At 43.3% G+C, this 26,896-nt stretch overlaps 1 protein-coding gene and 1 pseudogene across 7 annotated transcripts in view; one reads left to right on the forward strand and one right to left on the reverse strand.

The window, feature by feature from the left end:
- The window catches only part of CACNA1E (calcium voltage-gated channel subunit alpha1 E), a 501,197-nt gene that overhangs the window by 409,096 nt on the left and 65,205 nt on the right, over positions 1-26,896 (reverse strand). The window lies entirely within an intron of this gene.
- LOC123928531 lies at positions 15,104-15,221 on the forward strand (annotated as a pseudogene).

The following is a 26,896-nucleotide window of genomic DNA, read 5'->3' on the forward strand; positions in this document are numbered from 1 at the left end:
AGCCTTCCAACTGGTCTCTCTGTTTCCACCCTTGTCTTTCTGCACTCAGTTTTGGACACAGTAGCCAGTGTGCAATGTGATTCCCTTAAGTAAGCAGATCTCATTATTCATCTCTACTTGGCATTCTGTGATATACCCTCATTTCATTTAGAGTAAAATCCAAAGTCCTCCCAATGGCCAGCAAAGTCCTACATGGTCTGGCTCCCCTCTTACTCCCCTGTCGTCATCTTCTTCTACCCCCTCTTACTCTGCTTTAGCCACACTGACCTCCATGCTCTTCTTGGAACATGCCAGGCACACTCCCACAGCATTTGTACTGCTCTTTATTCTGCATGGAATGCTCTTCCCCTAAATATCACTGTGATTCAGTTCCTCATCTTCTTCAAGTCTTTGCTCAAATACCACCTTCTCAATGAAGCACGTCTTGGCCTTCCTATTTAATACTGCACACTGCCGCCACCCCTAGCACCCCAAGCCTCCTTATCCTACTTTCATTTTTCTCTTTTTTCCATAAACTTAGCATCTTTAAGCACACCAGAAGTCTTTTTTTTTTTAGTTTTTTCTTCATTTAATTTCTTTTCAGTGTAACATAATTCATTGTTCATGCACCACACCCAGTGCTCCATGCAATACGTGCCCTCCTTAATACCCACCACCTGGCTCCCCCAACCTCCCACCCCCCGCCCCTTCAAAACCCTCAGTTGTTTCTCAGAGTCCATAGTCTCTCATGGTTCATCTCCCCTTCCAACTTCCCTCAACTCTCTTCTCTCCATCTCCCCATGTCCTCCGTGTTATTTCTTATGCTCCACAAATAAACGAAACCGTATGATAACTGACTCTCTCTGCTTGACTTATTTCACTCAGCATAATCTCTTCCAGTCCTGTCCATGTTGCTACAAAAGTTGGGTATTCATCCTTTCTGATGGAGGCATAATACTCCATACTGTATATGGACCACATCTTCCTTATCCATTCATCTGTTGAAGGGCATCTTGGTTCTTTCCACAGTTTGGTTACCATGGCTATTGCTCCTATGAACACTGGGGTATAGATGACCCTTCTTTTCACTACATCTGTATCTTTGGGGTAAATACCCAGTAGTGCAATTGCAGGGTCATAGGAAACCTCTATTTTTAATTTCTTAAGGAATCTCCACACGGTTCTCCAAATTGGCTGCACCAACTTGCATTCCCTCCAACAGTGTAAGAGGGTTCCCCTTTCTCCACATCCTCTCCAACACACGCTGTTTCCTGTCTTGCTAATTTTGGCCGTTCTAACTGGTGTAAGGTGGTTAAACACACTAGAAGTCTTATTCATTTGTTAGTGTATTGTCTATCTTCCCTTGCTAAAACTCAAACTACAAAAGGAAAGTATCTTTGTCTGTTTTATTCACAGATAAGCCCTAAGCTCTTAAGACAGTGCCTAACATATAGTTGACACTAAAAAACAAAGGTTGAATAAATGAATTTATAACTATTATCTGTAATTATTATGGAAGTTCCACAATTTTTTTTTAGTATCCACATTTTACAGATGAGGAAACTGAGGGAAAAGGAATTAATATGCCTCAGTCTTACTATGTGCCAGACACTTCATATACATTATCTTATGTATTCCTCCTGTGTTCCAAGGCTCAAAGAGCTAAGTAGCTTCCTAATGTCACATAAGTGATAAGGAGTCAAGCCCTGATGTGAATCCAGGCCTGTCTGGTACTAAAGCCTCTGGGGATACACCTACCCCCCCTTCTCACACGTTCATCAAATACCTACCATACCCTGGACTAGTCCGAGATGAAAGTCACTTGCAATAACTATCTTTGGCCCAGAGAAACCAACACTTCACATCTTCATGGCATCCCTTAAGGGTCTCATCTGAAGACCAGCAGCTAATCTCCGCCTTTCTTCCCATCCCCAGGTGCAGGCTCCAGTCCCACCTGTGACACATGGAGACCGGGAGTCGCACCAACACCTCCATTGCCTCAAGCCCTCAAACTTGGGAAGAGGTTCTTGGTATTCACTTTCCAAGACTTGCAAATGTCTTTCCAAATATGTGAAATATCAGGGCTTTCAAAGCCTTTGAGGCCAGATGAATATATATTGGCCCCCAATTTCTTACTGCCCCCACCAGAAAAGAGCACTAGCCCCTCATCAGTACCATCTTCAAAGACTTGAAGACAGCATAAAATCAGTGATGACGACAACAACCGATGGTGATAATAACTAACACCGTATTGGCTCTTACAACATGCGAGATGTTCCTGAATGCTTCCATGCTTTACACCTCATTTAACCTTCACAACAACACTCTAAGGAAGGTACTATTATTAATCCCATTTTACAGATGAGAAAAACTGAGGCATGGAAAGGCTCAGGAACATTCCCAGGGTGCCGTGTAACTAGTAAGCAGCAGAGCCAGCATTTGAACCCAAACAGCCTACCTCCACAGCCGGTATTTAACAGATACACCACATTTCAGCAGGAAAGCGAGCGGAACATGTAAACACCACCTGCGGCCATGGAAGGCTCCAGCACTCCACAGAGCAAATCCATTCATACTCACGAACAACATCTAGATGGGAAGCAGACTGACGTATCTTCTAACAGAGCGACCCACATTTATCTCCCTTATCATTTCATAGACTCCATCCTTACCACTCTAAAGAACCAGCCCCATATTTTCCACATCAGTCATCTACTATTCGTTGCTAAACGTGACATTTCACAATTGCCACCATCACACACTATCTTCACGCTTTCTCAGTCGGCTCTCCATCTCAGCCTCTCTTACCACTGTCTTTTTTTTTTTTTTTTTTGCCAGCTACCCATTAATTAAGGGCAGCCTCCTTTTGCTCCAAGAGCCACAATTTCGTGTTTCTTTCCAGTGACAGCAATGCTCTTATTCCTAAAGCACTCCCTTTGGTAGGGATCACCAATCATTGATGACACACATTTCTACTTGCCTAGCCTTTTCTTCCTTTTAGAACACTGACGGCTTGGGTTTTAGGACTGCATACATTTCCAATCACTGGATGTTGGTCACTCATCCACTCTGTGTCTGCATATGGTGGTGACATCTCTGAAATATCTCTTTGAAAAAGTTATGATTTAACCGAGAAGTGAAAGCAATTTTAAACCTCTTAAGATTTCTAAAGAGAGACAGATCCCTGTGGGCTCGAGGAGCCAGGAGGGGTTCGGGGAGGAGGTGAGGACTGAGCTGTTGTTCTGTTGTTGTTGTTATTGTGGTGGTGGTGGTGGTTTTGAGAAAGAGAGAAGAGAGTGGGGAGGTGAGAGGCAGAGGGAGAGGGAGAGAGATCCCAAGCAGGCTCCATGGCCAACACACACAAGTCTCAGTCTCACAACCTCAAGACCATGACCTGAGTTGGATGCCCAACCAAGTGAGCTACCCAGGCACCTTGGATTGAGCTGTTCTTAAAGAATGGAAAGAAGGGAAAAATGGGATTTGGCCAAAAGGAATCTTACACTCAGAGGCAAGGAGGTTGAAGTCAGTAAGGCTTAGTCCTGTCTGACTAACATGGGAGATAAGGTCAGAGGAAATTCTAAAAGGCTTTAATGCCAAATGAAAAGACACTGAGATTGTACTATGGAAGCAGCAAACTGCCTGTGCCTTAACACTCTCCTGACCTTCATGGAGTTCTTTTAAAAATAATATTCTAGGGGCACCTGGGTGGCTCAGTGGGTTAAAGCCTCTGCCTTTGGCTCAGGTCGTGATCTCAGGGTCCTGGGATCGAGCCCCGCATCAGGTTCTCTGCTCAGCGGGGAGCCTGCTTCCCCCTCCCTCTCTCTCTGCCTGCCCCTCTGCCTACTTGTGATCTCTGTCTGTCAAATAAATAAATAAAATCTTTAAAAATAATATTCTAGGGGGCGCCTGGGTGGCTCAGTGGGTTGAGCCGCTGCCTTCGACTCGGGTCATGATCTCAGGGTCCTGGGATCAAGTCCCGCATCGGGCTCTCTGCTCAGCAGCGAGCCTGCTTCCCTCTCTCTCTCTCTGCCTGCCTCTCTACTTGTGATCTCTCTCTGTCAAATAAATAAATAAAATCTTTAAAAAAAAAATAATATTCTATGCATATCATCCCAGGGTCAACAAGAGGCCAACAAGGGAGTCTCCTTCATTTACCCAGCCCTTGGCCCAGATCTGTCCCTCCACTACACACACACACACACACACACACACACACGTGGAATCACTGACCAGATTCCTGGGATATGGGACTTTTGACACACAATTCCAGCAGCTTTCTGTTCCACCCAGGAGTCAAACCCAGTTTGCATATATTTTTCAACCAGAGCCTGAAGATGGTCTGTAAGCCAAGAGTTACCTGCATTCTATTTTCCAGATACAGCTCAGGTCCTTGACCAACTGCCTTGGCCCCTGGCCCCACATGTGTCCCAACCCCTACGAAGTATTTCAGAATACCAGGAAGAAATTGGTTCACCTGTGGCTCAACCCCTGAGAAGCAGGGTCTCCAGGTTCAGTTTTCATCAACATAGTGATCCCTAAGCTTAGCTGTTTCTCACAAAGGACACCTCAGGACACAACTCACAATCCATAGAGCGAGTTTCTGAAACCAGGCCACTGGGTCTCAGCTCTAGACCTCTGAATCCTGCCAGAGAGCATTCCTGGGGCTGTGTGGCTATGAGTCCTGCCATAGGCTGTCTTCGCCACCTTCCAGTTCACAAGATGAAGCCCTATTCCCCCAAGGTGACTACATTTGGAAACAGGGCCATAGGAGGTAATTAAGGTGGTCTTAGAGGGTGAGGTCATAAAGTGCAGTTCTGATCGGACAGGACTAGCGCCCTCTAAAAAAGAGACACCAGAGAGCTCTCTCCTCCTCTCCCTCTCTCTCTGCCATATGAGGCCGTGGCAAGAAGATGGCTGTTTGCAAGCCAGGAAGTGCACTCTCACCAGACACCGAGTCTGCTAGCACCTTCGCCTTGGACTTCCGTCTCCAGAACCGTGAGAACTACATGTATGTTGTTGAAGCCACCCAGCCTAAGGCATTTGATCGTGGCAGCCAAAGCAGACTGAGACAACTCCTATTTCCAGAGCCACACCCACATTATAGACTTGGGGCTGCAAACGCCGGGAGTCCTAATGTAATAATGCCGGAAATAAGGGGCCCAGTACCAGATGAAGGGCCAGCTTACTGTCACTGAGGACTCCACATGTCCTGGGCTTTTCTGGATTTCCGTCTTCATCCTCCCTCTCTGTCTCTAGAAATACAACCACCTTCCCCGTCCTAATGCCTTGGCGCCCCCGTCACTGTCCGTGCTAGTGCAGTAGCTAACAGGCTCCCCCTCTCGAGTGAACACATCTGCTCAGGAGTCTGCCACAGGCAGCACTACGCCCCAAAGTAAAAACATCTTACATCTTCCTTGGTAATTTCAAGCCAACGGGTCCTTAGGAAACCCCAAATCACAGCCCATAGAATCTTGCCCTGAAAATCAAAGGGTGGTCACTCCAGTAGGGGGATGGATAATCAGATCGCTGAGAAAGTCTTGATTTTTCCAGCCTTTCTCAAAGGATTTTCCGGGCCGATCCCTACTGGGCTCCTTCCCCAGACTGGGGAAAAGTCAGAGTTTACAACCAGCAACACAAGCCTCCCAGAGTTTCCCAGATGCCTCTGGCAGCAAGGGCTCAGCAAGAAGAGTGCCAGTAGCTACCCTAGTGCATACTGGTCTGCAGATGAGCTGCCATCACAGCTTGCCAAGCCTCCCCGTGGCCACCCCTAATCACCCCCACACGCATCCTAAATCTTAGGTTGGATGGGAGTAAATTGGCCCTGCTCTGTTATCCTATCCCTGCCTTCCTCCACTTCTCCCCACAAACAGATTGCCCTTCCAAGCAGGTCAGTACCAGGTCCCAGCCACAAGCATCCAACCTCTCCCATCCCTAGTGCCTAGCCCCTAGCCTCCATCCCTGCCCCAAGCAAAGGGAGCCAGTGGAAGTGAGGAAAGAGAAGAGAATGAGAAGGTTTGTGGAAACTGTCATTCCTAATGATATATTTTTGGTATTTTTTTTCATTGTGGTAAAATAGACATACATAAAATTCACCATTTTAAAGTACACAATTCAAAAGCATTAAGCATATTCACAGTGCTGGGCAACCATCACCACTCTCCAGTTCCAGAACCTTTTCGTCGCTTCAAAAGAAACCCTACTCATTAAGCAGTCTCTTGCCAATCCCCCTCACCCAGCTCCTGGCAACCACTAATCTGCTTTCTGTCTCTATGGATTTGCCTATTTTGGATATTTCATATAAAAAGAATCATATAATATGAGTCCTTTTACCTTTGGTTTGCATCATGATGTTTCAATATTTGTTGCTAATCTTGAAGGTCTAGGCTCTAATGACAAGAACAGGGTCCTGTCTGATATTTCCAAACATCAGCCGCAGAGAACCTTGGGTAACACAGCCCACCTGCCTATAGACATAGAAGACGAGCACCTCTCACTCTAGATACCCCAGTCAAGGCCCTGTGAAGCCTCAAGAGATCTAAATCACAGGCAAAGCCACAGCTTTCCCAAACAAAAGTCTTCAGTTTATTTTTTTTTTAAGTTTTTTTTTTTTTTTTTTTGACAGAGAGAGATCACAAGTAGACAGAGAGGCAGGCAGAGAGAGAGAGAGGAAGCAGGCTCGCTGCTGAGCAGAGAGCCCGATGCGGGACTTGATCCCAGGACCCTGAGATCATGACCTGAGCCGAAGGCAGCGGCTTAACCCACTGAGCCACCCAGGCGTCCCAAAAGTCTTCAGTTTAAAAGAAATAACAGAAAGGCAAAGGAAAGGCCTGGGACAGTCCAGGAAAGCTTCATGGAAGGAGCAGCACTGATTCTCGTCCTGGGAGGATGGTCAGGACCACAGAGACAGCATTTAACTGCTCCCTATATGCAGACACTCCCAAATGTCTACCTCCACTTTCGACTTTGTCCCTGAACTCCTGACTTGTGCACCTAACGGCCCACACAACATCTCCACTTGGGTGTCCGGTAGGCTTTTCCAAATTAAAATTTTTGTTTTCCCTTTCCTCTACATCCTTACAAATCTGTTTTTCCGTCAGTATCTCTTGTTTCAGTAAATGGCACCACTGCTCATTTGTCCAGATACTCAAGTCAAAAACCCTGGGAATCATCCTTCATTTCTATCTTTCCCCAACACCCCCCATTCAATCCATCAACGAACTTACTGGCTCCATCCTCAATATATATATATATATATATATATATATATATATATTTTTTTGCCAAATTGCTGATTAGTTCTAGAAAAAATAAAACTTAAAACTTAAAATAAAAATAAATAAATAAAATAAAATAAATAAATAAATAATAAAACTTAAAAACTCCATTTTTCGCCAACAGCATCACCACTAGGCTGCACCAAGTCACCACCATCTCTCGCTTATACTACTGTAACAGCCTCCTAACTCATCCCTTGGTTTCCACCCCTGCCCCACTAGAGGCCATTTCTCACAAACAATTAACATGATTCTTTTACAATGAATTGCTCAAAACCTTCCAATGAATTCTCATCACATTTAGAGTAAAATCTATAACTTGTGTGTCACCTGCAAGCCCACCATGTGTCACCAAGTGTCCCCACTTGCTTCCCCCACTTCTATCACTCTTCCTTTATTAACTTCACTCCACCTGCACTGTCCTCCTTGCTCCTCCTGGAACATCTCTCACCTCAGGGCCTTTGCATTTGCTGTTTTCTTTGCCTGAAACACTCTTCCCCCATGATAGTCACATGGCTTGCTCCTCACTTCAGATCTTTTTCTCCCATATCATTTCCACAAAACAGAAAGACTTGCCACAATCTGAACATTCCCTCTCATTTTATTGTCCTTAGACAAGTTTTTTTTCTAGAACTAATCAGCAATTTGGCAAAAAAAAAAATGTATACACAAATACACACACAAATGTTTTCATAAAATTAATTATGACTTGGCAAGAAATAAATGCACACAGTATGTACATACACACACACACACATATGCGTCCTCCTCATTAGCCTTTAAACTACGAAAGGGCAGCTTGTTTACCTTATTCACCACCGTGTCTTCAATGCATAGAACAGTGTGGGACATATAGTAGAAACTTACTCAGTATTTTTTTTTTTAAATGAACGTGAACGGTGTAAATTGAGTTTGTCAGGGTCACAAAGAGAGCGTTTCTGTTACAAGCAGAAGTCAAGGAGTAGGAGGAAACATACCTCGTCTTCAAACTCCTTGTCTTACCGTAGTGAAATAAGGTCTTCGCTACTGGCCCCTCCTAGCTTTCTGACCTCCCACATTTCATCATATCCAATCCACGGTGCTCTGCCCACCCTCCCAACGCCAGTTCACTCTGCCCAGAGAGCTGCTGCTTCCTGTTCTCCAGACAGCCATGCTCTTTAACCCCTCTGCATTTTACACGGCCCCTCTGTTTCATTTTGTTTCATGAATAAAGATTTTAATCTCAGCATTGTTCATAATTGAAAAATTGAAATCCCAGCTGTGGAACACAGTTTAAATGGTAAATTCACATGATTGAAGATTTTGAATTCATTAAAAATTTGTTTCGAGAAACATTGAGTCATGTGGGAAAATTCAAAACTTTGGTGTAATGAATGCAGAATTTGTTTTTCGCGGGAAGACCCTCGACTTTTCCTCTTTTCACTGTAAAATATCCCTTGACTGAATGAATGTCCCTTCATCAGGCCATGAGAGATTAAAAAGAAGCCAACAGATCTCTTACTGCCCCTCTGCTTTCATTCCCTTCACCCCTGTGTTCACCTGACATGGCCTTTCGCCTTCCAAGCATGGCTTGGGATGTGAGCAGCCCTCCTGACCATCCCAGGAAGAACCCGCTGCTCCACCCCAGCCCCTGGGACACAGAGTTCGTGAGCACATACCACACTGCCTTGTAATGACCTGTGTACAGGTTTACTTTCCTTATTAGATGGTGAGCCCAAGGGACGGGATCCTGTTTTTACATTTACGTTAATATCCTGTTTTACACTTAAATGTCTGTTTCCTTGCACAGCAGAACCTGGCTATCACCAGGTACTCTGATCCTTGATGAATAAATGATCCAACCAATTAACCAGACTAGAATGCCTCTTAGGTTCACTAGTCTTTGCTAACGGCATCCCTCTGTCTGAACCAACTGTGACTCTCCAATAGCCACAAAATTGTCACTGGTGTTAAAGTAAAGCTTTAGATACTTTTAATGCATCTTTCAAGCACAGTCTGAATATTTCACAACCCTGCTCAAAAACTTTCCAGGGCTCCGTATTACCTAACTTAATAAACACATTAACATAGCCTTTAAGGGCTTCCATGATCTGGTCTCCCGACTTAACTCCCCCTTAAAACCCATCATGGTCTGGGGGCGCCTGGGTGGCTCAGTGGGTTAAGCCGCTGCCTTCGGCTCAGGTCATGATCTCAGGGTCCTGGGATCGAGTCCCGCATTGGGCTCTCTGCTCAGCGGTGAGCCTGCTTCCCTCTCTCTCTCTCTCTCTGCCTGCCTCTCTGTCTACTTGTGATCTCTCTCTGTCAAATAAATAAATAAAATCTTTAAAAAAATAAAAATAAAAATAAAAACCCATCATGGTCTTCACATTTCAACAAACCAAAGTTCTCATCTTCCCCAGAGCGTACACTTTCCAATATCTCTGCTTTTATTTCTGTGTTCCCATCGTTGGAGAGTCTTCTCTCTTCTCTTCCGTCACAGCTTTTTGAGATTCTCCTCAACTTCAACACTATTTATGCATTCATGCCACAGGTGTGCACGATATCTGGCTTCGTTCTAAGTGCGGGGGATGTTCACAACATTCCGTCAGCTGAATGGGACACATCCTGCCTTCATGGAGATTTCTTTTCAAATGAACAAGGTCCACAAGCTTTCCGAGAATCTAAAATCTAGTGGGGAAGAAAGATGTGTATGGGGGGGAGTAGGATAGTGTGTTTGCCAAGTAATGACTACCTATATAATAATAATAACAAAGTCGCGTGATGAAATAGAACATGATGGGAAAGGGGCACTCCTTAACTTGGGTGGCCTTAAGGGCCTTCCTGGGGAGATGATATTTGAGCAGAGACCTGAATGAAGTGAGAAAGACAAATAATAAACAGCAAACAAGTCAGTCAGGTTTGGTTATGGTGAGTGCCACAATGAAATGCCAAGGAGACATCACAGAATAGTCATCAGTAAGGCAAAGGGAGGTACTGTAGAGGGGGGAGGGGAGCATGGAAGTGCCCCTGGGAAGGTGCCATTTGAGCTAAGACTGAAGGATACAAAGAAGGAGCCAACCATGAAAGTAGCCAAGGGATTTAGGAAAGAGAGACCACTGTTCAAAGAAGCGGGGAAGGAAGAGCCTGGAATACTCCAGGAAAAGGGAGGGAAATGACAGAGCAGGCTGCTAGGAGGAAGGAAGATCAGTACAAGGCAAGAGTGGCCAGGTGGCCAGGAGCTGATCACGTGAGGCCCTGTAGGCAATGGCAGAGAGCTGGGAGTATGCCGGTCTTCACCTACGTGTTGTCAATTGTTTCTACTCTTCAGTATTTCCCAGGATCCCTTGACAATGGAAGACTAGGAGACAGGAAGAAGAGAGAGGCCAGAGTATTTCTCCCTTCTTGGCTCTAGTTGCCATTTTATGGCAATGGTGGCATCTCCTTTGTCCTGGCAGCTTCCCACCAGACAGCCCCCTCCTCGGAGGTCACAGCTCCCATCAGGTGAACCTGTCATGACTGAGCAGCTTCTGAGTTCAGGGGATTAGGTGTCTCTAACCTTGAGGTGGCGGTGTGTTCATGCTCCGGTTGCCTCCCACCCTCTGTATGTACGCAACACAATCTTGTATTAGTATTCCTTGTTGAAATACCTCAAGTTGTTCCTCTTTGCCAAGGAGCAGCTTCTGCAGGCATGGCCAAGGTGAAAGCTCAAGACCTTCACAGCAAGAAGCACGTGGCGGGGTGGGGGAGCGGGTGGGTACTGCTTAAACAGCTCGGAGACCTGCAGACGGAGCTGTCCCAGCTGTCACCAGCCAGGCAGCTTCCAAGCTCTCCAAGTTGTTTGCAGATTCATTGCCCATAATCTCACCGCCATTAACCAGACTCAGAAGGGAAACCTCGGGAAATTATACAAGGGTAAGAAGTAACAAGCCCTTGGATCGCAGCCCAAGAAGACACACGCCGGGTGCTGCTGGCTGAACGAGCACCAAGAGAACCTGACCAAGAAGCAGCAGTGGAAGAAGAGGCTGTCCCTCCCCACTGCAGGAGGAGACAGCGAAGACTGAGCACTGGTGTCAATAAAACAAAAACGGGGTGGGGGGTGGGGGGGTAGGGGGAAATGCCTTAGGTTGTTTGACTGATATAAGAAACCACAGAGGTTTTTTGAGCAGAGGAGTGGCAGGATTTTGAATTAGCATTTGGAGAGTTCATTCTGGCTGCTGCAAAACCGTTCACAGGATAGGAAGATGTGTAGAAGATGCTTCCAACAGTCCCAGCAACAGGCTGTTGTGTCCATGGCGTCAATGGTGGCAGTGAAGAAGGAGTGAAATGGATGGAATCGAGCTCTTTGCTGGAGACAGACGCTCCAGAACCGAGTGACAGACTGGATGTCGGAGAGGAAAAAGAGAAGTACCAGTAATGACGCCTCTAGATTTTCGGCTTGACCGACTGGATGGCAAGTATAGAAATGGGAAAGTAAGGGCAGGGGAAGTTTGAGGATCAAAGAGCATGTCAAATTGTCTCCTCTTCACAGAGCCTCCAGCTTCCCTTCCAGTAGGAAGCAATATATCCCTCCTTTGTAATCATAGCAGAGTAGAATAATATTATAATTGCATAACTACATGTCCGTCTGACTTACGTCCCCTGCTAGATCGTAACTGCATGTGGCCGACCATTTCGTGTCCATCTCTGTGACCTCCACAAGCACTTGGGCTCTCAGACATGGAGCCAGAGGGCCCAGCCCTGAGTTGGCAGCCTAACAGAATCACCTGTTGGCCACAGACATTAAGTTCAAGTCTCTTATTATATACATATTATATTGGCTTTCAATACCCACTTTGAGCCCTTGCTAACAGTCCTTGGTGTCCCTCCTGCCTCATAAATTCAACCCACTTTCCTGTCGATGGGCAGCTGTCCTGACCGACATGCCCCTATTCCTTCTCTGCCCAGCCCGTGACTCTATTCTTCCCAGCAGGAAGGACATGTAGAGACTCAACAAATATCTACTGAACCAAATCACAGTGACATCAACAAACGCCATGAACAGCACCATCTTCTTTTAAAAGCTCTCTCACAATGATGCTGAGCGAAATAAGTCAAGCAGAGAGAGTCAAGTATCATATGGTCTCACTTATTTGTGGAGCATAACAAATAACATGGAGGACATGGGGAGATGGAGAGGAGAGGGAGTTGAGGGAAACTGGAAGGGGAGATGAACCATGAGAGACTATGGACTCTGAAAAACAACCAGAGGGTTTTGAAGGGGCTGGGGGGGGGGGGGGTGGGAGGTTGAGGAACCAGGTGGTGGGTAATAGGGAGGGCACGTACTGCATGGAGCACTGGGTGTGATGCCAAAACAATGAACACTGTTATGCTGTAAATAAACAAATAAAGGAATTAAAAAAATAAAATAAAATAAAAATAAAAAAAATAAAAGCTCTCTCACCTTCCACCAGTTTCCTAACCTCTCATTTCTGGCCATCACTGAATTCACTGCAGCCATTCCCCAGGGTGAGGTCAGCGACAGCAGGTGCCCTGGGCCCATCACAGATCCTGTTCCCTTGGGAAATGGAGGTAAATCCCCTGGGCCCTTTGCTCATCTGAACAATGAACATTAACAATAAATGTAACAGCCATGCCCTGTCTCCAGGCCATTGTGAGGAGCGGCTGTCATTTACGTGGAGGGGGAGGCCTCAAGAAAGAAAGTCTCCTGGGGAAACGGAAAACAACAAGCCTTCTGCTTCACACCATTCCCATCCCCATACGGAGTCTGCCTCGTCTAACATCATCTTTCTTGTGGCTGCGGCCACTTCAGTCTCTTCCTTCAGGTCCTCCCACTGCCTCTTCATTTATTTTTTGAATTAATCAGAAGCTCTGTGTCCTCACTGAAGTGCCTCTTGGGTCCTACATGCATCCTGTCTCATTCCATTCTCTCCCTGGGCGCCCTCTGCTCTGAAGCAGCACTCATATCGGCCCCCACAGCCCGACAGCAAATACTCGCCAAGTGCCCACTCCGGATGAGACACCGCGCCAGACAGCGCTGATACGAACGACAGCCATGTCCTCCCACAGCTGAGTCTATCTGAGGACACGGGACGAAGAGTAAGACGCCCTCGCTATACAGGCCGGACCACTACTGTGGACCTCCCTGGGACACACACCTGCACAAGACTTCACGCCCTTTCTGCCCAGGTCACGTATTCTCCACATCTCTGCGTAAAGCTGACCTCCTCTTTTCTGGGTGCTCCCCTCTGAGGAAGAAGTAAAGACTGTCCGTCGAGATGGCCGTGGGGCTTGACACCTCATCCTCCAAGAAAGCAATAAAGGAACTCTGGGAATCTACTGGACCAGGGAAGACTGGCCTATCATCAAATACCCAGGGGTGTTCAGGTGAAGGAGGGGTGCGAGACTGGGCTTATCAGGTCCCCTGGGAAAAGCCAAAATCCAGGAGTGAAATGAACCAGGGGCAGATTTTAGCTCAGTCCAGGGAAGTATGTTCCGATAGTCAGAAGGGCCTTGAGGACAGGAGGAAAGCCTCATGTGGTGAGGAGGTCCCACCTCCACAGGCGACAACAAAGGCTCACTGAGAAAACAGAAACCCTCCCTAAATGATATTTGAGACCACCGTTATTTTATGAAAATAAATTTCCCCGGTGAGAACCAAGACTCTGCCAGGACAAAAATCCCCATTCCATCACTAAAATTACCATGTCCCGTCTTCTGTGTGCTCTGAAAACGGAGCAACGCTAGCTGCACTTCCAGAGAGAGGAGAGGCAGCCCTGGGCTAGTCACGTGAGAGAACTCGAACGAGAGCTTCACACATTTTGGTTCTGATGACTGAGGGAATTGAGAAAAGTGGCGGATCATTGATAATCCCCAAACTGATTGAGAACATAAGAATATTTCCTTTCATGCTTCAAGCTGAGCTGAAAACATATGCATGGAAATAAGACCCTTTGAAGGGGTGGGGGTTGGGTGAGCCTGGTGATGGGTATTATGGAGGGCACGTATTGCATGGAGCACTGGGTGTGCTGCATAAACAATGAATCCCGTTACACTGAAAAGAAATTAAATTTTAAAAAAAAGAGAGGGACGCCTGGGTGGCTCAGTTGGTTAAGTGGCTGCCTTCAGCTCAGGTCATGATCCCAGCGTCCTGGGATCGAGTCCCACATCGGGCTCCTTGCTCGGCAGGGAACCTGCTTTTCTCTCTGTCTCTGCCTGCCACTCTGTCTGCCTGTGCTCACTTCTCGCTCTCTCTCTCTGACAAATAAATAAATAAAATCTTTAAAAAAATAAATAAAAAATTTTAAAAATGAAAAATAAAAAAAGAGAACCTGAACACACCACCATTTTTTAAAAAGTAGCATAAATATGAATAAATATTCACTATACAAAAAATTTATCATAGGATTTTAAATATATATAAAGATAAAATGCATAACAAAAACACAAAAGTCGAAGAGGAATAAATGAATTTTAAGTTTTTAAATACTTTAATTATCTGAGAAGTGTTAAAAGTCCTAATTCCCGATAAACTCTAATAAACCAAGCGTATGTGTTGAAATGTTTAGAGCAACCACTAAAAGATTAATATATAAATGTACACCTAAAAAGTTCATATGTAGGGGCGCCTGGGTGGCTCAGTGGATTAAGCCGCTGCCTTCAGCTCAGGTCATGATCCCAGGGTCCTGGGTTCGAGCCCCGCATCGGGCTCTCTGCTCCGCAGGGAGCCTGCTTCCTCCTCTCTCTCTGCCTGCCTCTCTGCCTACTTGTGATCTCTCTCTGTCAAACAAATAAATAAAATCTTTAAAAAAAAAAAAAAGTTAAAAAAAAAAGTTCATATGTAAAGATGGAACAAGTTTAAAATACTTGATTGGGTGCTCGCTTCAGCAGCACATATACTAAAACTGGAACGATACAGAGAAGATTTACGTGTCATCCTTGCATCCCCTGCGCAAGGATGACACGTAAAATACTTGACTGATCTAAATGAAGGTAAGGTAAGTATGTATTTCCCCTTTTAAATAGAAGTAGAACTGCAGGATCTGCTAGATATAGGTCTTCAGTTTATTTTGATTAAAAAAAAAGAGGAAAAACATTTTTAACTAAGTCATGAGTACTGACAAAAAAAACCTGTCAATTTACGATGTGGATGGAACTAGAGGGTATTATACTGAACAAAATAAGTCAGTTGGAGAAAGACAACTATCATATGATCTCCCTGATATGAGGAAGTGGAAAGACAACGTGGGGGTTTGGGGGTAGGAAAAGAGTAAATGAAACAAGATGGGATCAGGAGGGAGACAAACCATAAGAGACTCTTAATCTCACAAAACAAACTGAGGGTTGCTGGGGAAAGGGCGTAGGGAGAGGGGGGTTTGGTTATGGACATTGGGGAGGGTTGTGCTATGGAGAGTGCTGTGAAGTGTGTAAACCTGGTGATTCACAGACCTGTACCCCTGGGGCTAATAATACATTATATGTTAATAAAAAATTTTTTTCTTAAATAAAAAAAAATACCCTTTCCCAATCAGTTTCAAACTGTAAACCTCAGTGGGAAAACGACTTGACTGTTGAGAGGAAATACAGGGATGGAAAAGCAAGCTTCTGTCCCCACAAGACTTTCAGAAGTGCAACCCAACCGTTCTTCCATTTGACAACACGGTGTCATAAAGTGACATCTTGCCTTTCCATGGAGAACCCGAGAAGCCCTCTACCTCACTTGATTCACAGCACGGAAGGGCCCCAGGGCTGCACGAGTGAGTGATTCTGGCAGGGCTCCTAGAGGCAGGCAGGCTGGCTTCTAGGGCAGAGGCCCCCCATGCGCCCTCTAGAGGCTGAACACAGACCCAGTGGGGTAGCACGCAGGCCAAGCTGGCGTCCGCATCCTTGCGCTTTCCACCCGTCATCAGCCCACAGAGGAAAACAGGAGTCAACCCCGAAATAAAAATTACTCCATGAACAGAGGCTGCGTGGCCTGCCAGAGGATAAAAACAATGACAGTCCTCACTCTGAGAGTGTGCAGGGTCAGTGAGGAGGAAGGGGGACTCCCATAAAAACTTGTAGAAAGTTGCTACCCAGGCAGCTGGGAGATTCGATTGGTACCGCAGGCCTCCGTGGATGGGAAAGCTTCAAAGGAGCAGAAGTCCGCACTGGGGTTCGATGCAGAAAACACGTGATTATAATTCTGGATATGATGTGAACACACATCATATCCAGATATGCACTGTCCAGTAAGGTAGCTTCTAGCCACAGGAAGCCATTTAAACTTACATAAACTAAAACAATAAAATTTAAAACTCAGTTCCTCAGTCACAATAGTCTGCAATTTCAAACGTGCTTAGTTACTGTGACTAGTTGCTACCATATCGGCCAGAGCAGAATTTCCACCATCCCAGAAAGTCCTATTGGACAGTTCTGATCCAAACTGTCCTTACTCCCCTTAAATGTGATCTTTAAATGCCGTGAATGAACTCTGAAATCACTGCTGTGGCTTAGATGTGCCTTAGGGATTGGTGCCTGCCTGGCGCTCAGGACTCATTTTTGCCATTCTGGACCCACACACCATATGCACCAGCTTCAGTGAGTAAATTTCGTTCCTTCCTCCTCACCAGCTGCTCCCTCCAGCAGCCAGCTGACCAATTTCCCTGACCCTTTTTGGCTGACCTAATTTCTTCTCATCCTACCGGGCCAACCAAAGCATCCCTGTTCATCCCTCTGGACCCTTTAGGTAAATCACAGTCACCTGCTTTACAATCTCAGAGAAATCTGGGCTTTGTTGTTCACTGATGTATCCAAGTCTGTAGAACACTGCCTGGCTCAGAGTAGGCTCTCTTTCATTACTTGTTGAATGAACAAATAAATAACTCTTTGTTAAAATTCCTTATATCGGGGCGCCTGGGTGGCTCAGTCGGTTAAAGCCTCTGCCTTTGGCTCAGGTCATGATCCCAGGGTCCTGGGGTTGAGCCCTGCATGGGGCTCTCTGCTCAGTGGGGAGCCTGCCTCCCCTTCTCTCTCTGCCTGCCTCTCTGCCTACTTGTGATCTCTGTGTCGAATAAATAAATAAAATCTTTTAAAAAAATAAAATAAAATAAAATTCCTTGTATCACTGTTTGTCAACCATAATAGTTTGCAATGATACAAGGGCAGGGAACATATTTATCTCACTCACCACCTATGTTCAGTCTCGCCAATAAAACGGACAACCACAATTACTAAGGAATGATGGCAAAAGAAAGGAAGGGGAAAAAAGAGGAAGCGAGGGGATGAGAAAAGGAGAGAGGGATGGCGAGAAGGAGAAAGGGAGGGAGGGAGATGAAGATAGAAGGAGAATAAAAGGAAGAAGTAGGTGAGTAAGTGATGAATGCAAAACGTATGCCTTAGGAGACAGGAAAACGAGGGTGTTATTGAGAAACAGAATAGCTGGGAAACTAGTGGCACCAAGCAGTCAAGCTTTGACTGCACAATGCTGGAACAATCGTCTTCCATCACCAACTCAAGGACAAGCTTATAAAGACTCCCTGAATAGCCCCATCCTTGCCACCCCCTCTCCTCAACCCACTGGAATGAGAAATAGACGTGCAAATTAAGCTTTTTATTACAATTAGCAGCCCAACACAGGCATCACCTGTCGTACTGAAATGTGATATTTCATCTGAGACACTCATAATCATAGCCCAATGGGGGAGCCTGTAAATCAATTCACTGCCTATTTTTCAACAGCTTTCCATAAAATGACTTTTATTCTTTACACTTGCTCGTTATCCCCAAGGAATTCAAGGCAATTTACAAACTTTTAATTCCCTTGACATTCTAGGAGTGAAGGAGATAAAAGTCTAGAATATATAAATGGGGAGAGAAATGCCATGTGACAAGATTAAGCACCCAGACAGGGAGACTCATCTGTCCCCAGAGCCCACCCTTCTGAAACTGAGCAGAAGGGTTTTATAGGGATATTCCTAAAAGCCATCTCACCAGCGAGGTTGGAGAGGCTGAAGGTGAGTGAGGTATGGGGCAGCAGTATTAACAGGTGTGGGCATAATCGATGATAAAGAGGAAAGCCATGAAGGCATGAAGTCAGAGGCACAGAACTTGGAAGGACCTGGAGGGGCTCGGACCAAGAACACCGGTAGTGGCAGTCACCACTTCAAAGAAAAGAACAGAGGGTGCCTAAGACAGCATGTATATGAAAGAAGCATTTAAAAAAAAGCAAATCCAGAAATCACAATCTTATAGGTGATTAAGGCAATAATAAGGAAAACGATGAGACCTCCCCCAAGCCTACACAGTGACCTAGGATAGAGAGAAACCAGAGTGCTAAGCAGCTTCTTCTACCCCGGTAGGAAAAGGGAGTGACCCCTGCATCTTGGCCTCTCCTGTTCACTATGGCTCTCCAAGAAAATAGTGTGGGAGCTTCAAACTGGGAGCTTAAGGGAGGTAAATTAGACTATTTAGGAATTACACTAGATGACTGGGTTTGATATTAGATATCAAATTAGATATTGGGTTTGTCCAGCTATATTGTTGCCCAGCTGAAAATGCATGCCATATGAATTTTTAGTGCTGGTGAATCAGCAGGTGTCCCTCCTTTTCTGGAACAGGTATTACATTACAGTGTTTTAACACAGTAAGTCTATATTTCTCATGCACTTCACCACACAGTGCAGGCAGGCCAAGAACTCTGCTCCATCAGCCACTCAGGGACCAGACTCCTTCTATCGAAGGCTCTGCTATCCAGTATGGTAGCTGCTGACCATGTGTGGTTATGTATATTCATTAAAATTAAATGAAATTAAAAATTCAGTTCCCCAGTTCTGCTAGCTGTATATGAAGGGCTCAGTGAGTACATGGCTGCCATATTGGACAGGAGAGGTTTAGAACATATTCTACTGGATAGTGCTGCTCTAGACTAGATCTCAGGCATCCAGCAACAGGCAAAGAAGAGAAAAAGCTTGGATGATGATGTAGGAAGTTTAATGGACCAGCCCTAGAAGCGCCAGACATCACTTTTGCCAATATTCCACTGGCCAGGGCTCTATTGTACAGCCAAACCTAACTGCAAAGGAGAAGGGAGACAGAGAAAGGTAGTCAAGCTATAGGCCCAGGAAGAAAAGGAAATGAGCTTGTTGAGCACTTACCAGTTTCTGCCACAGATATGTTCTAGCAAGTTCCTAAAATGAAAAATTAATTTCCCAACAGAGCTCTGTAATAAAATCAGAATGATGATCCTAAAAAGAGAATATCTCCCCATAGACTGTTTTAAATTTTAAACAAGGAAGTGTTAAGATGGTGGTCAGGCTCACACCCAGGGTTGTAGTTCTCTAAGGGCACTTTGCCACAGACACACTTTCCTAATTCTAAGCACTCCCAGGTGCTCCATTTATTCCCTTTATTTCCTTTCTGCCCCCCCTCCACCCCTACTCTGTCATTTATACCTGGTGTAGAGATACCAGAATCAACATTCACAGGGGAGGTAGCAAGGCAAAAATAAACAAGTGAGACCACATCACATCAAAAAGTTTCTGCAGAACAATAACAACAACAAAAAAACCACGCACAAAATGAAAAGGCAACCTACTGAATAGGAGAAAATACTTGTAAATCATATACTGGATGAAGGGTTAATATAAAAAATATACAAAAAAATTTCCTACAACTCAAAAGGAAAAAAAAACTAACTAAAAAATGAGCAGAGGCTCCAAAGAGGAATTTTTCCAAAGAACATATACAAAATGGCCAACAGGTACATGAAAAGGTGTTCAACCTCACTAATCATTAGGGAAATGCAAATCAAAATCACAATAAGCTATCATCTCACACTTGTTAGAATGGTTATCTAGAAAGATGACAAGAAACGGCAAGCACGTGAAGAAAGGGGAACCCTTGTACGATGTTGGTAGGAGTATAAATTGCTGCAGCCACCATGGAAAACAGTATGGAGTTTCCTCAAAATATTAAAAATAGAACTACCATACGATCCAGCAATACCACTACTGGGTATTTATCTCAAAGAAATGAAATCATTGTCTTGAAAAGGTATCCGCACCTCCATGTTCACTGAAGCATTATTTACAATAGCCAAGACGTGGAAACAAGCTAAGTGTCCATCAACAGATGAATGAATAAAGAAAATCTGGACTTCTGAGCCAAGATGGTGTTCAGGTAAGCGCTGAACTCACCTATTCCATAGACACACCAAATCTACACTGATTTACAGAATAGTTTCTCTTGAAAAAGAATGGAGGGATGACTGAACAGCTTCTGCACAACGAAAGGTAGACTACAGGGAGAATGGCAAAAGAGACAGAGGCCCCATATGGGAGGAAACCTTCATCCTAGACACTGCAAACTGCAACACTAAGAGACTGTGAGCAGATTCACTTGCCCTAGGGCACAGGAAAAAATGGTGTGGTTTGAATTTAAGAAACAAAACAGATGAACATGGAAGGGAGAAAAGAGAGGCAAATCCAGAAACAGACTCTTAACTATAGAAAACAAACAGGATTACTGAAGGAGGGGTGGGTGGGGAGATGGGTTAAATAGGTGATGGGTATTAAGGAGGGTACCTGTCATGAGTCCTGGGTTTTGTATGTAAGTGAAGAATCACTAAATCTACACCCAAAACTAATACTACACTGTATGTTAACTACCTGAAATATAAATTAAAATTTGGGGAAAATAAAAGTAAAATGAAAGGGCAACTGGAATATAAAGGAATGAGCCCTAGAACTCTGACAAATGTTGGGGTAGCTACTGGAACTCTCTCCAGGTTGGAGGAGATGGTAAGAGCCATGGTTTAGTTTCCCCCTCTACCATGACAGCATGGATGGGAATAGGATCCAGGTGCCCTAGCTAGCCTACCACCTCAGTGAGCCCGACACCTAGCCCATACCCAACCAAGCTACCTTACCACAGCAGCCCCTGGTCAGTGCTCCCTATAGCTCCAGCCATCTCAACAAAGTGACAGAGGAACAAAGCATCCAGAACACTCCAGGCCCACACCACTTAAGCTCCAGACAACCAACTAGGACAGCCCCAGTGCAGAGTGGCAGGACCTCTAAAACCACATCCCATCTCAGCTCCAGCTGTCCTTACTAGGGTGTGGAGTGAAACCAAATACCCTATCTCATACCCACTTCAGCTTCAACTGTCCTGCCAGGACATCATCTGCATGGAGAGCTGCAGCACACCACTAGTTTGTACCCATTTCAGCTTCAGCTGCCCTGCCAGGGCACCCTCTAATAGGAGAGTCTCAGGACCACCCTAGCCCACGCACACTTTGGCTCCAGCCAGCCTACCAGAACAACCATAGCATGGAGTGCTCCAGGACCCACCTCCCATGCCAGTCACAACTCTAGCCAGTCAGCCAATGTCACCAGGCACACACAGTCTACACAGGGGGTGAGCATACATAAGACCATTCGTTAAGTTTAGGAGAAGTAGCTGTTCTGCCTATTAAATCGAAATAAACACAGAAAGTCAAGAAAAACAAGACAGAAGAATATGTTACAAATGAAAGAAGGCAAAAACCTCAGAAAATAAGCTAAATGAAATGGAGATAACCAACCTCCCCGATAAAGAGTTCAAAATATGATCATAAAGATGCTCAAAGGACTGGAGAGAAGATGAAGGTAGTGAGAACTGTAAAAAAGAGAGTAAAAAATATATTAAAAGTAAGCATAGTTGAAGGATACAAAAACTGAAGTGAAAAAATAGACTAAAGAGAGTCAAAGTCAATGCAGAAACAGATCAGTGATCTGGAAGACAGGATAATAAGAAGCATCCAAGCTGAACAGCAAAAAGAAATAAGAATAAAACAAAATGAGGATAGATCTCTTGAACAACAACAAGCAAACAAACATTTGCATTATAGGTTCCCCAGAGGAAAAAGAGACAATAACAAAGAAAGACAGACTGACAGACAGAAAGAAAGAAAGAAAGAAAGAAAGAACAAAGAATGAAAGAAAGAAAGAAAATTAACTGATAAAACAACAGCTGAAAACCTCCCTAACCAAGGGGAAGAAAAACAAAAACCCAGGTTCAGGAAGTACAGAGAGTTCCAAACAATATGAACCCAAGAAGGTCCACACCACAACACATAATAATTAAAATGTCAAAGATTAAATAAAGATAAAGAGAATTTTTCAAGCATCAAGAGAGAAACAAGTAGTAAACTGCAATTAAAAAAAAAATAAGACTATCAGCTGATTTTTTTAGCAGAAACTTTGCAGGCCAGAAGAATGTAGCATGATATACTCAAAGTGCTAAAAAGAAGAAAACCTACGGGGTGCCTGGGTGGCTCAGCAGGTTAAAACCTCTGCCTTTGGCTTGGGTCAGGATCTCAGGGTCCTGGGATTAAGCCCCACAGGGGGCTCTCTGCTCAGTGGGGAGCCTGCTCCCCTCCCCTCTCTCTCTGCCTGCCTCTCTGTCTACTTGTGATCTCTGTCTGTCAAATAAATAAATAAAATCTTTTAAAAAAATAAATAAACAACCTATAACCTAGAATACACTACCTGACAAGATTGTCATTGTCAATTGAAAAAGAGATGAAGATTTTCCCAAACAAAAGTTAAAGGAGTTCAACATCACTAAACTGACCTTATAGGAAATGTAAAGGAGACTTCTTTTGGTAGTGGTAAAGAAAAGTTATAAATAAAAGGTTATAATGGGAAGAAAATTATAACAGGTAAAAATTATACACACACACACACACACATATATATATCAGGGTAAAAAACAGAAGTTCTTTTTTTATTATTTACATTCAATTAGCCAACTTATAGTCCATCTTTAGTTTCAGATGTAGTGTTCAATAATTTATCAGCTGCATACAACACCCAGTGCTCATCACATCCCGTGCCCTTCTTAATGCCATCACCTAATTACCCCATCCCCCCACCCACCTCACCTCCAGCAACCCTGTTTAGTTCCTTGAGTTAAGAGTCTCTCATGGTTTTTCTCCCTCTCTGCTGATTTCCCATTCTGTTTTCCCTCCCCTTCCCTACAGTCCTCTGTCCTGATTCTTATGTTCCACATAGGTGTGAAACCACATGATAACTGTCTTTCTCTAACTGGCTTATTTTGCTCAGCATAATACCCTCCAGTTCATCCAGGTAAAAGGCTTCTGCACAGCAAAGTAAACAGTCAACAAAACTAAAGGCAACCTGTGGAATGGGAGAAGATATTTGCAAATGACATGCCAGATAAAAGGCTAGTAGCCAAGATCTGTAAAGAACTTATCAAATTCAACACCCAAAAAACAAATAATTCAGTCAAGAAATGGGCAGAAGCACTTTGGAGAACAGTGTGGAGACTCTTTAAGAAATTAAAAATAGAGCTTCCCTATGACCCTGCAATTGCACTGCTGGGTATTTACCCCAAAGATACAGATGGAGTGAAAAGAAGAGCCATCTGTACCCCAGTGTTTATAGCAGCAATGGCCATGGTCGCCAAACTGTGGAAAGAACCACGATGCCCTTCAACAGATGAATGGATGAAGAAGATGTGGTACATATACACAATGGAATACTATGCAGCCATCAGAAAGGATGAATACCCAACTTTTGTAGCAACATGGACCGGACTAGAAGAGATTATGCTGAGTGAAATAAGTCAAGCAGAGAGAGTCAATTATCATATGGTTTCACTTATTTGTGGAGCATAACAAATAACATGGAGGATATGGGGAGATAAAGAGGAGAAGAGAGTTGAGGGAAATTGGAAGGGGAGATGAACCATGAGAGACTATGGACTCTGAAAAACAATCTGAGGGTTTTGAAGGGGCGGGGGGTGAGAGGTTGGGGGAGCCAGGTGGTGGGTATTATGGAGGGCACGTATTGCATGGAGCACTGGGTGTGGTGCATAAACAATGAATTCTGTTATGCTGAAAAGAAATTTTAAAAAAAAAGAAATGGGCAGAAGATATGAACGTAAGTTCTTTTATAATGTGTTCAAACTTTAAATCATCAACTTAATACAGATTGCTACATACTTAGGATGTTATATACAAACCTTATGGTAACCACAAACAAAATACCTATAGTAGATACACAAAAAATAAAGAGAAATAAATCAAGCATAACATTAATGAAAGTCATCAATCATGAGGAAAGAGGGCAAGAGAAAAAGAAAGGAAAAGAACTACAAAAACAACCAGGAAACAATTGACAAATTGGCAATCACTGCATATCTACCAATAATTACTCTAAATACAAATGGTCTAAATGCTCCAACCAAAAGACATAGGATGGCTGAACAGACAAAAATTAACCAGGACCCATCTATATTCTGCCTACAAGAGACTCACTTCAGACATACTGAAAGTGAAGGGATGGAAAAAGATAGCTCATGCAAACAGAAATGGGAGGAATGCTGGTATGGCAATACTTAGACAAAACAGACTTTAAAACAAAGACTGGGACAAGAGATGAAGAAGGGCACTACATAATGATAAAGGGGTCAACCCAACAAGAGGATATAACAATTATAAATATCTATACACTCAACACTGGAGCACGTAAACACATAAAGCAAATATTAACAGACATAAAGAGAAAAACTGACAGTATTACAGTAACAGTAGGAAACTTTAACTCACTTATATCAAAGCATATATTATTCAGGCAGAAAATCCATAAGGAAAGTGTCTGTGAACGTCATGTTAGACAAGGTGGACTTCACAGACATGTATAGAATAGTCTATCCCAAAACAACATAATATACATTCTTTTCAAGTACGCATGAAACATTCACCAGGATCGATCATATGTTAAGCCATAAAACAAGTCTCAATAAATTAAAGAAGACTGAAATCATATCATACACTTTTTCAACTACAACGATATAAAACTAGAAATTAATTACAAGTGAGGCACCTGGGTGACTCATGCAGTTAAGCATCTGCCTTAGGCTTGGGTCATGATCCCAGGGTCCTGGGATTGAGCCCTGCATCAAGCTCCCTACTCAGCAGAGAGCCTACTTCTCCCTCTTCTGCTCTGCCTGCTTGGGTGCTCTCTTGTTCTCTTTAAAATAAGTAAGTAAAATCTTTTTAAAAAGAAATTAATTACAAGAAAAAAAACTGGAAAAAACACAAACACATGAAAGCTAAACCAATGCTGTTAGCAACCAATGGGTCAATGAAGTCAATAATACATGAAGATAAGTGAAAGATAGAGATCAGTGAAAGATAAGAAAACAACATGGTCCAAAATCTTTGGGACACAGTGAAAGTAGTTCTAAGACAGAAATGTGCAATGATACAGGACAGCGTCAAAAAAACAAGAAAAATCTCAATCAATCTAATCTTACCCCTAAAGGAACTAGAAAAAAAAATACAAAGTCCAAAGTTAATTGAAGGAAGGAAATAATAAATATCAGAGCAGAAATAAATGAAATGGGGATTTTAAAAAAATAGAAAAGATCAATGAAACAAAGAGCTGATTCCTTGAAAACATAAAATTAGCAAATCTTTAGCCAGACTCAACAAGAAAAAAAAAAAAAAAAAAAAGACAGGACCCAAATAAAATAAATCATACATAAAAGAGGAGAAATAACCAACACTACAGAAATAAAAAGGATTATAAGAGACTACTATGAAAAATTATATGCCAACAAATTGGACAAACTAGAAGAAATGGATAAAACCCTACAAATGTACACTCTTCCAAAACTGAATCAAAAGAAATAGAAAATATGAGCAGACCAATTACTAGTAACAAAAATTGAACTGGTAATAAAAAAACTCTCAATAAACAACAACAGCCCAAGACCAGAGGGATTGAAGAGTTTGAAGAGTTATTTGAAGAGTTAATATCTATACTCACATTTGAAGAGTTAATATCTATACTCTTCAAACTACTCCAAGAAATAGAAAAGGAAGGAAATCTTCCAAAACATTCTACAAGGCCAGTATTACCCTGATACCAAAATCAGACAAAAACACTATAAAAAAAGAAAAGAAAAAGAAAATTACAGGCCAATATCCCTGACAAACACAGATTCAAAAATCTTCAACAAAATATTAGCAAACCACACTTAACAATACATTAAAAGGACCATTCACCACAATCAAGTGGGATTTATTTCAGGGATGCAAGAATGATTCGATATCCGCAAATCAATCAATATGATACACATTAACAAAATGAAACATAAAATCTTATGATCATATAAATAGATGCAAAAATAGCATTTGACAAAATTCAACATCTGTTCATAGTAAGAACTCTCAACAACGTGGATTTAGAGGGAACATACTTCAACATAATAAAGGCCATATATGACAAACTCACCCCTAACATCACACTCAGTGGTGAGAAACTGAGAGCTTTTCCTCTAAGAGCAGGAACAAAATAAGAAAGTCCATTCTCACCACTTTTGTTCAACATGGTACTGGTTATTCAACATAGTATTATATAGTAGTGGAAGCCATCTGACAAGAAAAAGAAATAAAAGGAATCCAAATTGGAAAAGAGGCAGTTAAAATGTCACTATCTGTCACTATTTTATAGATGGCATGATTCACACATAGGAAATGCTACAGACTCTACCAAAAGGCAAAGAATATTAGAAGTAATAAATTAACTTAGCCACGTTGTGGATACAGAGCTTTCCATGTATTAATAACAAAGTAGCAGAAAGACAAATTAAAGAAAGCAATTCCACTTAAAATT

The sequence above is a fragment of the Meles meles genome, chromosome 17, assembly GCF_922984935.1.
Source record: "Meles meles chromosome 17, mMelMel3.1 paternal haplotype, whole genome shotgun sequence".
NCBI lineage: Eukaryota > Metazoa > Chordata > Mammalia > Carnivora > Mustelidae > Meles > Meles meles.